At 43.9% G+C, this 16874-nt stretch overlaps 1 protein-coding gene across 2 annotated transcripts in view; it reads right to left on the reverse strand.

The window, feature by feature from the left end:
* The window catches only part of PLXDC2 (plexin domain containing 2), a 968372-nt gene that overhangs the window by 888163 nt on the left and 63335 nt on the right, over window positions 1–16874 (reverse strand). The window lies entirely within an intron of this gene.

Here is a 16874-nt window from a genome sequence, read left to right on the forward strand (position 1 = left end):
AAAAAACCCAAAATTCCACCTAGCAGCAAGATCAATTTCAAGTAGGGAACATAATAAAAGCTTAAGTCACAAAAGGGATACTGATGACAGATCATTCTCTTGTACTAAATCTGATATGTGGCAAGTGCTACAACAAGAAGATGAACATTTCCCATGCCACTCTGACTTGCTGCTATACCCCTCTTGCTATACCTTGGGCCTTCCTGCCACTCAGCCTTGCTGCCATACCTAAACTTTACATCATTATTTTTTTTCTGCTACAATGCTTTACTGCCAAACCCCAGACTTGGGGTGTTCTTGTCACTGTGGGGGGCTACTTTGTATCTCTTATGGCACCTTGGTATGTTGATGCCATTCTTTGGGCTGCTTTGTCACTTTATTGGTGCCTTTGGGGGTTTTCCTGCCACCTTTTCTGCTTTGTTCCTCCTTGATAGTACATTAGGATGTTGATGGCACTCTTGGTGCCACTTTGCTTCTCGTGCTGCCTTCTAGGCTTCATACCACTGTTATTGGTGCTCTCTTTTGAAGCCTTGGCTGTTCTTCCCACTCTTGCTGCTTTTTTCTCTTCTCACCGGTACATTAGAGAAGACCTGCCACTGCTGGTTCCCCATGTTGAGATAATCATGCAGGCTTGCCTTCAGACTTCTAATTGTGTTTATCCACCAATTTCATTAGAAATGATTAGAAATCCAAATTTTGGAGGCCAAAATAGGCTTCATTGCGTCCCTACTGAATTTATTGGTAAACAAATGAAAGAATAAAACAAACTAACAAAAAAAGTGTTTGTTTGCAACTGAAATGAACCAAAATGAAGGTGCCTTATGAAAAGAATGAATGAGCCAAAACAAACATTTTTCATTCTGCACATCCCTAGTTGCTACTCCCTTCTCTTTCTATTTCTATGAATTCTGCTGTTTACAATTAAACAAGATCAGATATTAACTCATAGGGCGGTAAAGCAGGGACAGATTCATCCCATTCAGATTCGTATTTGTGGGGAGCCAAATCCGTTGGATCCGTTCTCGGGGGACCCCGATCCATTCATTAGTTATGTATGTATTCGTTTCCCAAAAAAAAACCCATCCCAACCCTTTAAATTTAATTAACCCCCCACCCTCCTGACCCCCCCAAGACTTACCAAAAGTTCCTGGTGATCCAGCGGAGGTCCTGGCGTGATCTCCTGCACTCGGGCTGTCGGCTGCTGGTATTCAAAATGGTGCCGATAGCCTTTGCCCTCACTATGTCACAGGGGCTACCGGTGCCATTGGTCGGCCCCTGTCACATGGTAGGAGCACAAGATGGCGCCGGCATCCATTGCTCCTACCATGTGACAGGGGCCGACCAATGGCACCGGTAGCCCCTGTGACATAGTGAGGGCAAAGGCTATCGGCACCATTTTGAATACCAGCAGCCGACAGCCCGAGTGCAGGAGATCGTGCCAGGACCCCCGCTGGATCACCAGGGTCTTTTGGTAAGTCTTTGGGGGGGGTCAGTAGGGTGGGGGGGTTTATTTGTTAGATGCGTTGTATTCGTGGGGGGTTTGCCATATGTTTTGTGACCCCATGAATACAACGAATAGGGACATATACTTTGCAGGTTGCCAATACGTCGAAAATGAATGCACACCCCTATTAACTCATATAAACTTACATTGGCTCCAAGGAGGACATAACTTATGTGGGGTAACTTAAGCATACAAAGGTGAATTTTAAAAGCTCGATGCATGCCGAAATTTGGGGATGCGCAACTATGTTGGGCCAATGTGCACTGAGCGGATTTTAAAAGCCATCAGGATACACGTGTACATGCTCTGCACGCACAAATAAAAAGTTTTCAAAAGTGGGCAGGGCATGGATGTGGTCTGGTCAGTGCATGGACATGTGCTTTTCTGGATTTCACCACGAAATTTGCGCATTAATACTTACATGCACTGGCGCATGCCAGGGTCCCCTGCCACGTAATTTTACTTCTGCTATGGATGACATATAAGTAGTAAAACAAAAAATTCTAGGGAGATCAGTGGGGTTTTAAAGGTCCAGGCTAACAGGGAAGAATGGAGGCTATTAAACTAAGGGAACTAGAAGTCCTATCCCTTAAATAGGTGAACTTGGAATGAACTGGTAAAATTGTCAATGGTGTCAGCGTGCGTGGCTTTTAAAATTCCACCACTTATGTGGTAGAAGCAGCATTTGCGCACATAGGCGCATGTCCACTTAAAATTGCACACAGGCTATTTACAACATGCACGCAAAAACGCGCATATGTTATAAAATGACTGCGACCCTGGGCTCATGTCCGCCCACTTGCCGGTTCAAAAGTTACCATCACACATTTTAAAATCAAAAAGTATACATGGTAGCACAGTAATCTAGTAAATGATGGTCGATAAAAATAAAAATAGACTGGATGGGCTGGTGATAGAGTGCTTCATAATAGATACCAGTACTTTGCGTCTGTTTAGTTATCTATGTAGTTTTGCCCCATGCCCTCTCTTCAGGGTTGTAACTGCTGCTCTGTTTAGGTCTGTATGCATATAAGTCACAATCCTGGCCCCTAAATGCCTCTCCTCAGTGCTGGATTACAGGCATACTTTTACATGCCCCTGACTGATTTTCAAAATGTCACTTAGAAGCATAAAAGTGGGTTTTATGCACAAATGTCACTTTGACAATCAAGCCCTAAATGTGTTATTTAGCACTTTCATTTCAACACATATGTGCAAAGAATAAACTTTTGTACAGTTACAAGTTATGAATATCTTAAGTTCTCTCTTTCTTTATTTCAAGTAAAACTCAGAACTGTATTTTTTTACATTAGGCAAGTTTTTTTGTATATAGTCCTTACATAAATATAAATATATAATAGAAATAAAAATATTGTTGTTATTATTATTATACTATATAATAATACCTAGATATTTAGCTCAGAGAAATCAGTCATTCAATATTTTGTTTCTCAAATCTGAACAATTCTAGAGGACAAAAGATCTGGGGATGAATTGATTTGTAAATTGCTAGGACAGTCATTTTTGCCTTGTTGCGTTCAGGCCTGCTCTTCGCCCTCGCTCCACCCTCTCTACCTCTAATGCGACTCCCTCCGGGACTGATGGACGGCTTGCTGCCACGGCATCTCCATGCCGCCTCTCTCCGGCATCCCCGGACCGGCTCGACACTGTGGATCCACCATGTTCCTGATGACGTAGGGCGCGCTCTGAAGTATGTACCAGCAAGAGTGCGAACCTCAGGGGCGTCCCCCTGTATTGACGTCATCCGCTTACAACATAAAAGGTCTTCACTTATGCTGATGATTTCAGTTAGCAAGGATTGATTGCGGGGATCCATCTGGACCCGCTTCTCTCTACGCTACTCTGCCTCCTCGGACATACCAGGGGTACTCGCTCCTCGGGGGCCTCGCTCTCTTTTCTCTATTTCAGATTGAAGATAGGAACCGGGTACTCGCTCCTCGAGGGCCTAACTCTTTCCAGCTACTGAGCCTCTTTAAGATTCTATGTGAGATTGTCATCTATTACTGGCCCTGTATACAGCATACCCTGTCTACTCACTATCTATAGTCTCCCTACAGCTCAGCAACCCTGGGATCGCAGTTCCCGTATCCAAGGGACTTCAGCCCTGCCGGGCATACCAGCTCACTACTGACACCTCTGGTGGTTCTACTAACCTATCTAATAAAAGAACTATTTGTGTCTGTCTCCATACTCAAGCCTAGCTGGTGGTCCCTCTCAGGATATCCTCCTGGGGGCGCTGTCATCTGCCATTGGCCCAAGGATTCACCTATTTACTACAGTGTGCTCACTTCTCCCACTTCAGGAGCTGAGCATAACAGAGTGCTAGCTCTCATCTAATGTCTCCGCCCATCAGACAGAACCATAACAGATTGCAACTCAGCACGGAGATTATAACAGAGTGCTAACTCCTCCCCTCTGGAGGACCAAACCTCTAACAGATTGCTAACTCCTCCCTCCTGGGGAGTTCACTCATAACAGATTGCTAACTCCGCAGTCTAAACCCTAACAGATTGCTAACTCCTCCCCTCTGGGGGAGCAAACCCTAACATGCCTCTATCTGAGCATAAATCTTCTTTGTGATAGAGACAAGTACTGGTCTTTTAGCTCTGAATTAGAGCATAGAAATGTAGGTATACAATTTTATATTACAAATGGAAAGATACTTTGGTTTATTCACATATCAAAATGTTTATTTTTTTATAGCTTCTTTTTATTCATTTATTTATTTATTTCTGTAAAAACATTAAGATGGTAACTTTCAAACCAGCATGCAGGAGCGCATGTGCATGCATTCATGTATCCGTGCCCAGGGATATGGCCATTTTATAACATATGCACATGTTATAAAACTGCCTGCCTGCGTGCACATGGCGTGCAATTTTAAGTGGCCACACGGCTATGCATGCAGATACTGCTTCTACCACTTAACTGGCAGATTTTAAAAGCACTGGGGTAGATTTTAAGAGGCGCGCGAACAGCCTACTTTTGCTTGCGCATCAGACTCAAGCAAAAGTACGCTGGATTTTAGTAGATACGCGCGGAGCCGCGCGTATCCACTAAAATCCTGGATCGGCGCGCGCAAGGCTATCGATTTTGTATAGCCTGCGCGCGCCGAGCCGCGCTGCCTCCCCCCGTTCCCTCCAAGGCCGCTCCGAAATCGGAGCGGCCTCGGAGGGAACTTTCCTTTGCCCTCCCCTCACCTTACCCTCCCTTCCCCTACCTAACCCCCCCACCCGGCCCTGTCTACACCCCCCCCTTACCGTTGTCGGGGGATTTACGCCTCCCGGAGGGAGACGTAAATCCCCGCGCGCCAGCGGGCCTGCAGCGCGCTGGGCCGCGACCTGGGGGCGGGTACGGAGGGCGCGGCCATGCCCCCGGGCCGTAGCCACGCCCCGTACCCGCCCCCAAAACGCGGCCGACACGCCCCCGAAACGCCGCGTCGACCGGGCCCGCCCCCCGACACGCCCCCGACACGCCCCCCTCCGAAAACCCCGGGACGTACGCGAGTCCCGGGGTCTGCGCGCGCCGGTAGGCCTATGTAAAATAGGCTTACCGGCGCGCAGGGCCCTGCTCGCCGAAATCCGCCCGGTTTTGGGCGGATTTAGGCGAGCAGGGCGCTGAAAATCCGCCCCACTATGTGTGTCAAAGCCGGGAGATATGTGCGTGACTCAACCCAGCGTGTGGCGCGCATATTTAAAAAACCACGTGACTACGCACTTATCTCTTGAAATGCGCACAAATTAAAAAGTTCAAAAAAGGGGCAGGGTGTGGGTGGGGTCTGGACAGGGCAGGAGTGAGCCGTGTCTGTAACATGAAGTCTGTGGGTAAGTATTTACATGCACAAGTGCGCGCCAGGGTCCCCTACCGTGTAACTTTACTTCTGCTATGGACAGCGCGTAAGTAATAAAATAACAAAAATTAGGGCAACCAGCAGAGTTTTAAGGGTTGTGGCTAATAGGGTAAAAGGGAGGTAAGTTAGCTAGGGGGTTAGGAAGTCCTCTCCTTTCCTGGGAATGAACTGGGGGAAACAGGTAATTGCATCGGTGTGCATATCTACTAAAATCCCCCCCACTTACACACTCGAGATGGTATTTGCACACATATGTACATATACACATGTATAAGCACATATGTTATAAAATTACCACATCCATGTGCATGAGTCAGCAAACACGTGTACATGTGCGCACATGCGTGGATCTACAATTCACCTCTAAGTGGGGAGATTTTAAAAGACATTCATGCCGACGCCATTACCAGTTTTCACAGATCATTCCCAGTTTGTCCAGGTAAGGCATAGGACTTCCAAAACCCCCCTAGTTTAATAGTCTCCCTTCTCCTTTGTTAGCATCGACCCTTAAAACCCCATCGATTTGTCTATTTATCTTTATTTTATAACTTGCACATCATCCATCGCAGAAGTTAAATTACACAGCAGGGGACCCCAGCCCACGCCTGTGCACGTAAGTATTTACGTGCTAATTTCAAATTCAAATCCAGGAACACCTATTCCTCACCCACACCACACCTACACCATGCCTTTTTTTTTTTAAACTTTTAATATTTTTGTGCTGAGGTAAGTACACACATATCTGGGCAGCTTTTAAAATCCGCTTGGCGCACACTGACCCAACTTGTGTGTGTATCTCCCAGTTTTGGCAAGTGCCAGGGTTTTAAAATTCACCTTTTATTCTTCATTTATAGTGGACTTCCATACTAAGCAGATTACAAAAACAAATAAAATAATAATAATAATAATAATAATAATAATAATAATAAAACAACATTTAAAATCCATACAATAAAAAATAACCATGTCCAAAGAACCAGTCACTTAAAAATGTTCTGTATACTACTTAACCTGTCCCATCGTCAAATGTTTTCTGGACAGGCAAGCTTTTAATTGTTTGCGAAAGAAACAATAATCATCTCTAGAGCACAAGAGCTCAGGCAATGAGTTCCATAAGCTTTGACCAATTATGGAAAATGTCTGATTCCTTGTAGTTCTTAAGCATGCAGACCTTACAGTCCTGTCCCCTGAGAATATAAGATGCAAGTAGGAGTATAGTGATCCAGCAAATAAACTTCAAAGATTGGGTTGTGGGTGCTAGCATATTATTTCTCTTCCAGTGTCTCTCTTTCCTTCTAATCAGTAAATAATATGGGAAGCTAAGGATTACCTTCCCACATTTTTTTCTTTAAAAAATATTTAATTTTCCTTATGGTGCTTACTGCTTTCTCAGTGCTCTTATTGTTCCCAGCAGCAGGTCTGTTTATAACCTTCTTTAGGGACTCTAAACTGTAAAACAGAGCTGACCCTACTATTTTCAGTTTTTGATTTATATAGCATCTTTCATACAAATGTATCCCAAATGCCTTCCAGTCACTGTGAAAAAAATAACAAAGTAATGCAATAAATGTCAGCGAGAAAGTTCAAAAGATGGAGAGAGGCACATTAAGGTTGTCCAAGAACTTGAATAACAAACTGTACAAAGTTTTCAAAGTCAGGATAATAAAGAAAAATTAGACAAGAGATGCGTGGCGTGCGCCTGTTGTTAAGTTCCCCCATTCGCACGGCTCAAACCAGTCTTTACGCGCCTGTGCGTGCCCACTTGCAAAACCGGGTGCACACATAACACACTCCTTGGCTACTTTACAACATATGCGCATCTGTGCGCATATGTTACACAATCCGCCATGTCTCTGGGCGTGCACACCAACGCACACGTTTACATGTGCGCCGGCATGGCCGCTTGAAAGTTAACATCCCCGAATGACCTCAATATATTTATTTCTTCACACACTAGAGGTGAATTACTGCCAACTAGTATGTCTCATTACCCTGGAGTCTTGAATCTTCCAACACATTACAAGGTGAATTTTAAAATAGCAGTACACACAAAAATGAGCACAAGCGTGCACAAATAAACATATTCACGCAGCTCCTGTTTTATAAATCTCAAACATATACATGCAAGCAATGGTGCACAAATCAATTTTCTCATATCAAATGGGGTGGCTGGAGGAGGCAGAGGTGTTCTGGGGCGAGGATAATATTTACATGTACAAGGTACTATTTTAAAACCTGAGAATGCTACATGTGTAAGGCTGTTACCTGCGCATATTTACACCTGCTAATTATCAGTTGTAAGTCAGAATAAAATTCTTTATAAGCAAATACTGACTGGGTGGGGGGTCTGGGTAAACTGGAGGGAGTGCAGGCTGAACAACAAGGGGGCGTCTTGATGATCTAGAGATTGACTGGGCTAACTGGCGGACTAATTGACAAAACTGGTAGTTTCCTTCTCATGAGCATGTTATAAAATGTGATCATTTACATGCGTAAAAGCCGAGAAGTGCGGAGGATAATATGCAAATTACATTTCCTCATGTAAATGATTTAATTTAGGAGCACAAATACTCATTCATAGCAGATGTCCACCACTTATCATTTACATAGCTGGATAAGCCTTCAAATACTAGTTATCCATCTCTCTTACTTATCTGCCTATGTACAGCTTTCCTTTTACTTATCCAGTTATTTGACTTACCTGTATAAGTCTTAAACAGAGCTAATTAGCTGGATATTTGTCGCCACTTAGTCAGGTAAGTCAAAACGTATGCATCTATTTTTTAAATATTTGTAAAATATTTTTTGATATGCGAACATGTTGGGTAGATTTACAAGTATTTTACATAGTATGGGCTGGATTTTAACATGTACGCACGGGCGACATTTTAAGATGGATTTTAAGATGTACGCGTGCCGCTGGGCCTTTTGAAAATAGGCACGTAGGCTTTTAAAATCTACTCCTATGTGTGCATTTGCATACACGATATAAAATATTTGTTCATGTGCACACATGTCCATATAGCTGCATGTATGGGCATGCTCGTGCATGTTTTAAAGTTATCCTCATAATTTCCAAACAGAAATAAATTATATGTATTTATTATACAATTGTTGAATAAGCCCATAGAACAGTGATTCCCAACTGGTGTGCCGTGGCACACTAATGTGTCGTGGCTGGAGTGCAAGTGTGCTGCGGCTGCAGTCTCATTTCCTGTTTCCCTCATAGCTTGCAGGGTGTATGCCCACCAGCAGAGGCTGTCAGAGAACAGCACGGATCGACAGCTGCCCCTGCTTTCCCTTCTGCCATCTTTCCTGTGCAACAGAAACTGTATGGGGTCCTGTAGGCTCATGAAACTTGCTGGCTCCATGCAATTAAGATTGCAGAAGGAAGCTGGAAAGGAGGAAGAAGCAGCACTCGGTAAGCTTGTTCACAGACTTCTTCTATACAAGAACTGGAGTTGGGGTGAAGCTGACTATGCCACCGAGTGTGGGAGAGAGTGAAGGGAAGGTGATGATGCTTCATGGGGGTGGGAAGGAGAGGTGAAGGGAAAGGGAAGGTGATGATGATACCAGGGACTGAGGTTGAGGGAAGGTGATGCCAGGGGTGGAGGGAAAGGGAAAAGAAGATGATGACAGAGGAGGGGGGAGATGGAAGATTCTGATGATGATTATGTGGTGGGGGAATAAAGTGGAGAGAGAGGAAAGGTGATGATTCTGAGGGGGGTGGGCGGAGGAAGGAAGAGGGAAGATGTGATGATGATACCAGGAAGTGAGGGAGAGGACAGGTGATGCCAGAGGGTGGAAGGTAAGAGAATGTGATTGGCATGGGAGATGGAGGGAGAGGGAAGAGAAAGTGATGGTGCCAGGGGTGGAAAGAGAGGGATGGTGGTGCCAGGTGGTGAGGAAGAGGGGTAGAGGGAGAGAGCGATGGCAGTGTGTGGAGGCAGAAAGAAGTTGATGTTGATGCCATGGGGTGAGATAGAGCAGTAGAAGGAAATAGAAACTGCTGATGATGATGCCAAGGTGAAAAGAGATGGAGGGAGGGAGGGAAATGGTGATAACGATGCTAGGAGATGAGGGAGAAAGGTAGAAAGAAAGGGAAGGTGGTGACAATAATGATGTTACTAGGAGTGTGGAGGTGGAAAGGAGAATATAAAGATGATGATGTAAGCAGGGAGGAAGAAGTGGTCGGAGTGGGAAGATGATGACGATGGGGGGTGGGGAATGATGGGTGGAGGGATGGCGAGGGAATGAGGGAAGGTGATAATGATGCCTGGGGATGAGGGAAAGGGAAAGGAAAGATGATGCCAGGGGGTGGGGAAGAGGAATGGAGGGAGAGGGAAGGTGATGATGCCAGGGGTTGGGGGATAGGATAGGGGGTAAGGGGTAGAGGAAAGGAAAGGTGATGATAATGCTCATGATGAGGAAAACAGATGGAGGGAAAAGAAGAGAATGATGATGCCAGGGGGCTGGAGGAAGAGAGAAGGGAAGAGAACTGTGAGGGCACCAAGGGGTGAGGGGAGAGGGAAGGTGATATTGATGCCAGTGGGATGGAGGAAGAGGGGAGAAAAGAGAAAGTGATGATGGGGAACAGGTTGCTGTGCCCCAACGAAATGAACCTTGTGCTAGATGTGTTACGAACTGAGAGGTGGACCCTTGGGCCGGCCTGGCGGAACCAGGAGCTCTGCTGAAGATAGGCTGGGAGGCGGAACCAAGACTGAAGCACAGGAGAAGCTTTCACCCTGGAAGTTCTAGATCCCCCCAAGAGGAGCCCGTAGGGATCTGGACCGCTGGGACTTAGGGGACAACAGCGAGAAGAGTAATGGAAGCGAAGATTTCACCCTGGAAGTCCTAGATCCTCCCAGGAGGAGCCCATAGGGATCTGGACCGCTGGGACAGGAGACAACAGCGAGACGAGACGAGATGAGGATCCAGGGGTCGAGGCAGGCGGCAGGCATGGCACATCAGAAGCAAACCGGGGTCAGGAGCCAGAAATCCACCGAGGGGGAAGATCAGCCGGAGCTGGAGCTGGAACAGGAACAATGAAAGCGGAAGGCAGGAACAGCAGGAACGGATGGCAGGCTCAGCAGGAACGGATGGCAGGATCAGCAGGAACGGAAAGCAGACACCAATGCAGGAACAAGGAAGGCAACTAGACACTCCAAGGAGAGACCTCGTTGCAAGGCAGTGTTCAGCAGTCAGACACCGGCTTAAATAATTTGCTGGCATCTGACGTCATCCAGAGGGCTGTCCAGCACTTCCGGGTGCTGGACCTTTAAAGACTCTTACTTCGTGCGCACGCGTGTAGCAGTGTGGGGGCAGAGCCAACATCGGGCCTCGGCGGCGTCTCCCTCGTGGAGACGCCACAGCCATGCGGCCTAGAAGGCCTGGAGCCCGACGGTTTTTGGCGCGGTCTGGAGCGAAGGTAAGCGGCCACGGACCCGGTCGCGAGCGTGGCGACCGGGACCGCAACAAGATGTGCCCCGAAACAAAAAAGGATGGGAACCACTGCTATAGCAGCTCTTTCATGCTTTAAAAGACAAAAATTGTTCAGATATGTGTCACTACAAACATCTGCAGTGGTGTGTTTGCTGATGGCTCATTAATGTCTTCCTGCAATCTCTGTAACAACTACTTGTCATCACCAAAATATATGGAAAGAAGACTTGTTTTGAAAACAGGAGGAATGTGGCTATAATTGAAAGGTACATGCCATTTTATTTTGAGCCAGTGTAATAATGCATCAACAAATTCTATTAATAAAAAAAGGAAGGCACCTTATGCAGAAAGTCAACAGAAAGAGAAACAAAGCAAAGGAATTGGTTGTTTCTGGAAGTTTAGCTAGTACTGCTGCTTTAAAGAATAAGGCAAAATGAAATGCTAATGAGTTTAAATGGAAACAATGCACCAAAGGCAGCAGCTTTCCAATGCTTTTCTGAATGCATTTAATTTTATTTCAAGCTACGAAAATGCATTTTAAAGGTTAAGTTCCATTTCATAACAGCAAGGTTAATAGCGTGTTTGCAGAAGACGTGTTCCACAGTCTCAGCTTACAGTGACTCTTTCATCCTCGCCTCTGTCATTAAACTAACCAGATAAGCTGTTATGCAGCTTTTACATGATTATGCAGCTATACTCTGAACTGTATCTGAATAAAAAGAAATCTGTGCTACGGTAACGGGGGAAATAATGCAGCCAGCATTTTCAAAGTCTTGATCTAATTTAAGAACTACTTGCTTTGCTCCCTGAAGAGATTAGCATTGCTTGCTTGCGCCTTGCTATTATTGTATGTCTCTAGGATGACTGATAGTCCTCAGAGAATGATGTTTCCCATAAGTTTCCAAATTGCAGTGATGAGTTTAACCGGCTACCTGCTGTGCCTATCTGTAACACATCGGAGCAAAGTCCTCTTAATACAACAAACACAACTAAAACATCTTTAGGGCAATTTTGAAAGAGGTACAGGTGCCTAAGCACAAGTCAGGTGCCTCAGTCTCCAGGTTAGAACATTGCATCAAGCATGTGGCTAAAATTGGGGGTGCTCTGGTAGATGGGACTAGGTCGGAGGAAGGAAAATACACAAGGAGATTTAGTTTTCAAATATATCCATGTAATGTCCAGCACATAGTTAGCCTGCAGAAATAAAAACTGCAAGGTATATAAGAACATAGGATGTGGCATGCTGGGATAGACCCAAGGCCTTCAAGCCCAGCATCCATCTCTGACAGAGGCCAGTCTGGGTCACGGGTTCCCGGCAGATCCCAAAGAGGAGATCAATTTCTTGTCACGCACTGGCAGGAATAGGTGGTTACTGGCCCAAGTCTGTCCAGCTAATTAACTGATATTGACCAAGCAGAACAAAGCAAGGATGACCAAATCAACACCAAGAAAAGTGCTGAAGATATCACATGGAAATAGGTATTTCAAGAAATTAAGCAGGAAATTCTCTTGCCAAACAATTGTCTTCAGCATACTGTATGAAAACGAAACGCTTGCTAATTGAACACAAGGCTGCAATTCAACTACACTTCTATAATAATGTCATAAATAGTGAAGTGCACTTCCCCAGACTGAATCCCTGAATATAATTACAGTTTTAGTATTGCAATGGTGATTTTCATAATTTTTATCACTGGGTTGTCTGAACTTAAAATCTACAAGGCAGAAAGAAGGAGTTTTTGTTTTCCATACAAAAGTGATAGCCTTAGAGCGTGTAAAGGTTTGCCTGGGAGAGCAGAGGAAGGAAAAGAAGAGGAAAAATAGCACACTTTTGTTCTTTTAGTTCTCATATTTTAAATCACTGTGCATCCCAAACAATTTAGCAAACTAAAAGCAAAAATCTTTCAGGAAAATTGTTTTCCATATATTCTAGCAATATTGGTTTTACTAGAGTACATTTTTACTTTGTGTCTTATTTAAAAGAAAGTTTCCCCAATCTGTGCCTATGGGAAATATATTTATCGAATAAACACCTAAGTGTTTCTTGTCCGCCTACCTTTAAAGATACAGATACTGTATTTATCATGAGCCCCCCCCCCCCCCCCTCAATAGACCAGACCAGAGAGCAGCACTGCAGTTGGAGGCGTTTTAGCACCGCTAACCAAAATGCTTCTTTGTGGAAAGACGACAGAACTTCCATATTTGGCCAACAGTTTTGGTAATTAGAAATTCTTCTTCCTTTAGATCAAAATGCAATATTTACAGTTTGGTTTTGAAAGTATCGAACGGATTTTCATCACAGTAAATCCAAGAAAAATCTTCAAAATCAAGATTCAGAACAACAAAATCAAGAAGAGGAAAGAATGAGGTAAGAATGAGGAAAGGGGGCTAAATCTGTTGAAGGTAGAGACACCTTGAGTGGGAATTAAGAACGGGCCGTGTATCCTTCCTGTTTAAAAAAAGGAGTAGTTTTTCTTTGAGACATTACATTTCAAGCAACATTTAATGAGGACATATGCCGTAGAAATTGAAGAGTTTATTCTGTTCATTTCAACAGAATGTAGGAAACTGAAACTGTTTGGATGTCTGTTAAGCTTCTGTGAAAGAATTACCAAAAGCACTGCTGCCACTTTGCCTGAAACGTAGCCAATACATGGCATAAAACTCAAACGAGTAAAAAAAAAAAAAAAAATTAAACATGCACATTTGACTAAATTGAGGATTCTCAAGAATGTAATTTGGTTTATTAGAACTTTATGTAATTTTCTTTCTAGTGCGAGAGACACAGTGAAATTTGGTAGCGAGCATATTCCTGCCCTTATTAGTGTAATGCTTTTCTGACATCTGTTGCCCCATTATACTCATTGCTTGGGTGATTACATGGATCGGTTACTTCTAATCAGCTTGTGCTGACATGAAAAAAGTCTTGTATACCAAGGAAGCCACCACTGAGAGGGATAAATCCAGTCAACTTATAATAAGTTCATAGCTAGATTATAAAGTAGTAAAACCTACTCAGGCAACCAAGACCATTATGAAATATCTATAAACAGACTTCAAACAGGTCTTCACAATGAAGTGATTTGTAAAAATGTTGACTGTGTTCCTTCCTCAGATGTAATTCTATTGGATAAAATCTGCTGACACTGGAATCCCTTCAGAGTAAGAATACACTTTGAATTATATTTTTCCTATAAAGCCTTTCTTAGGCCTGGATTTATCAAAATGTGATAAGTATCGCATGCGATAGCAAAAGGGGTGTGTTTTATGCAAATAGACAGGTTATTGTGGAGAAGAGCTAAGTTAGTGCAAATTGCAATAATGTTTTCACACTTTGTGATATATGCCAGGCCTCTTGTATTTCCTGCATACAACCACTGGGGGACTATTTTTGAGAGAGAGAGAGTGAAAGAGAGAGTGAAAGAGAGAGCGAGAGAGAGAGAACCTAGCCATAATGCCCTCTCCCTAGATAGATATTTATATCCCTATGGGAGGCCCACCTAGTAACTCGAGGTGAGGTTTACGTATTAGTGTAGGGGGTTAGGGGCCACTTTGACATTCAATGTGAGACGTATGAACAGAACAGTGCTCTCTTGTGAAGATCTGATGACCTTCGAAAAGGTAGAGAGTCCATCAAGCTAGGTGGAGAGAACATTGCACAAATCTCATCTTTGGGTGAGTTTCCTCTCTCCGTAGGGCATTATGGCTAGTCTCTCTCTCTCTCTGTGTTCCCCCCCCCCCCTCCCCTCAGATGGCTAGGCTGTGTGTAAGGTGCAGGCAATGGGAAGGCTGCAAAAAGGAGACCGATTTTGATAGTATGTCCATTAGTTGAAATACTTTTGTCTTATCACTGATTCTCCTTATAAGTGGATGCAATGAACAGTCTCCAGCAACCAGACTGAGTAAAGGTGAAATGAATAATTGCATCTATAAAATGTGTAAGTAATTGCAATTGGAGTTCATTATGATTTGTTTTTTTCAGTTCAAAACAATTTCTTGAAACATATAGAAAACAAGATATAAAACAAAATACAAAACAATATGCAAAAACATAAACAGGATAAGCGTGAGATTAACATAAACACTATAAACAATGTATAAGCAAAAATTCAAGTGTAAAGACAATTATATTGCAGTACAGGTTTCCAAACAGAACAAAAACCTTGTGCATAATTATTTTTCTCAGCAATAAAAGCATAATATTTACAAGTAGCACAAACTATGCTCCATTAATAGTGAACGTCTATGGATAGATTTATTTTCCAATTCTCAATTATAACCTTAAGCAACAAGGTTAACAGGGACAGTAACTTTCAAACCGGCACGCAGGTGCACTTTCTTACATGTATGACAGACAGTGTGCACCTAGATACATGGCCATTTTATAACTTGCACGCACATATTCGCGAACGTTATAAAATAGCATGGCCAGCACGCATATGTGTGCCCAATTTTAAGTGGGAGTGTGCCTAGGCACACAAATCCCAATTCTATCAAGTAAGTCAAGGTATTTTATAATAGGTGTGTGTCCACACCATTGCCAGTTTTACCAGTTCATCCACCAATTTGCCCACTTAAGAGCTTGGTCCTCCCAATCCCCCTGGTTTGATATCCTGCACTCCCCCCAGTTAACCCAGACCCTTTAAACCCAGCAGAAATGGAGAAATTACTTACTTGATAATTTCATTTTCCTTAGTGTAGACAGATGGATTCAGGACCAGTGGGTTTATGCTCTCCTGCCAGCAGATGGAGACGGACCAAGCTGACGTCACAGTATATATACTCCTGCAGTAACCCCAGCCTGCCACTATTCTCTTCAAAAGCAACTGTGGACAGACTAGCAAAAAACTTGATTAAAAACATGATTAAAAACCGATAACTAGAACTGTACTCAACCAACCATAAACAATGAGCTCATATTAGATTCTAGGAACCCTAAACTAGGGACTGAATAAACACCAGTAATCCATTGGGACCCAGAGCCCCACAGGAGAACTATTGACACAATCATGCGGCAGCTGAGGGCTGCTGAGTCCATCTGTCTACACTAAGGAAAACAAAATTATCAGGTAAGTAATTTCTCCATTTCCTAGCGTGTAGACAGATGGACTCAGGACCAGTGGGATATACCAAAGCTACTCCCTAACAGGGTGGGAGGCTGCCCGTGGTCCAGTCAACACCACACATGCAAAGGCTGCATCCCCCGGGCCTGTACTTCAAGACAATAAAATCTGGAAAATGTGTTTAAGGAGGACAAAGTTGCAGCTCAGCAGATATTGATGGGAGAGAACAGACTAACCTCTGCCCATGATACTGCCTGAGCCCTAGTGGAATGAGCCCTAATCTGAGTAGCAACAGTTTTCCAGCATCCACATGTGTGTCCATGACCTCTTCCTTAATCCAATGAGCTATGGTAGCCCACGAAGCCTGAGCGCCCTGCTTACTCCCACCATGGAGATCAAACAGGCAATCCGTCTTTCAAAAAGACTCAGAAATCTCCAGTTGCCGCACAACAAGACGCTTAACATCCAAGGAGCCAAAAGGCAAAACTTCTCTGCTTACCAGTGACCTAGACCTTCTAGCACTTCACCCTGAACCCCAACAATTTACCCAGATCTCTCACCCAAACAACTGCAGACAAAAGACAAGTCCAATTTCAGTTGTGCAAGTCCACTGGCAGATGTAAAAGTTTGGTAATGTATACACAAATTAGCAATGTGTGTGCATATTTCTTAACCCTGCCCTGGAATGCCCCTAGACTGCCTCTCTTATTTCCCAGTAAGATATGTGCACCATACTACAAGTGCATGCATACTCTCGAAGCTTATAAAATAGCATAAACACATGCACTTATGTGGTGCTTCAATTCCTTACTAATATTTCTTTGCTCAACTTTATACAGAGGGTTTTGTATTTTTAAGGCCATCCATAACAGTTTTCTCAACCCATGGCTAGGGATCAAGTTCCCCTTTATAAAACTGTTGAGTATGTGGAATCCATGGTTGGGTATAGGTTTCCTTTTGGAGCAGAAGAAGTATTTCCGTGGGTGGATCCCAG

This window comes from Rhinatrema bivittatum, chromosome 2 (assembly GCF_901001135.1).
Source record: "Rhinatrema bivittatum chromosome 2, aRhiBiv1.1, whole genome shotgun sequence".
In the NCBI taxonomy this organism is placed as follows: domain Eukaryota; kingdom Metazoa; phylum Chordata; class Amphibia; order Gymnophiona; family Rhinatrematidae; genus Rhinatrema; species Rhinatrema bivittatum.